The following is a 968-nucleotide window of genomic DNA, read 5'->3' as shown; positions in this document are numbered from 1 at the left end:
GAAAGCCTTCGTGGCTCTGCACTGGGTGTAAAAGCCAGACGTTTGAGAAAAAGGAATCAAAGACTGTGGACACAAAATCAGAAACCAACCGTCCTCTGTAGAATTGCACCATCTAGTGACTAAGTGGGGACAAAACAAACCTACCCATCCCAATATTTTACTGAATGGAGCTACAGGGACAACTACACTTTCATTCCATGCATGTACATAAAATGTAGATCTCACATTTTCTTTCAACTAAAACAATTAAAAGACCCACACTATCAGAGGCCGCGCGTAAAAGGTAAATCAGAAGACAAATGTGAGAAAAACGCGAAAATATATAACAAATTAAACCTTTATTATGCAATCTGAAGTGTACACGTGTTGCATGTTTTGACAAAAAAAAGGGTTGGTGAACGTAGAAGCCTGTAGAGAAGACAAAGATGCCATGGACGTAACCTGAAAGACGCATCAGGGCGGATAGAAATAGATATTGCCACGCGCACATGAACGCTTGTGCTGATGCCGTCATTAAGAGACCTCGTGGCGCAACGGTAGCGCGTCTGACTCCAGATCAGAAGGTTGCGTGTTCAAATCACGTCGGGGTCAAATCTTTGATTTCATGACCACTGAGATCTTCTAATGATCAAACCGCAAAACAGAAACAATGAAATGCAAACATCATCCTACTCCATTGATTCCTAACCCTGGTCCTCAAGGCACATCCACCCTGCATGTTTTAGATGTTTCCCTGCTCCAACACACCTGATTCAAATGATCAGCTCATCATCAAGCCTCTGCAGAAACCCGATAACAACCTGATCATTTGAATCAGGTGTGTTGGATCAGGGAAACATCCAAAACATGCAGGGCAGTGTGCCTTGAGGACCAGGGTTGGGAAACACTGCCCTACTCAATTCATCATTACTAATCCAATCAATCTCAAGAAGAAACTTTTGCACCTCAAAAACCAACAGTTTGCGAGA

General features: G+C 42.9%; 1 non-coding gene across 1 annotated transcript; it reads left to right on the top strand.

The window, feature by feature from the left end:
- Positions 1–519: 519 nt before the first annotated feature.
- trnaw-cca (transfer RNA tryptophan (anticodon CCA)) lies at positions 520–591 on the top strand. Its single transcript has one exon. It is a non-coding gene; the product is annotated as a tRNA-Trp (tRNA).
- Positions 592–968: the final 377 nt, after the last annotated feature.

This window comes from Lutjanus erythropterus, chromosome 11 (genome assembly GCF_056507025.1).
Source record: "Lutjanus erythropterus isolate fLutEry1 chromosome 11, fLutEry1.hap2, whole genome shotgun sequence".
In the NCBI taxonomy this organism is placed as follows: Eukaryota; Metazoa; Chordata; class Actinopteri; order Lutjaniformes; family Lutjanidae; genus Lutjanus; species Lutjanus erythropterus.
This window is presented reverse-complemented; position numbering and strand designations above follow the sequence as displayed.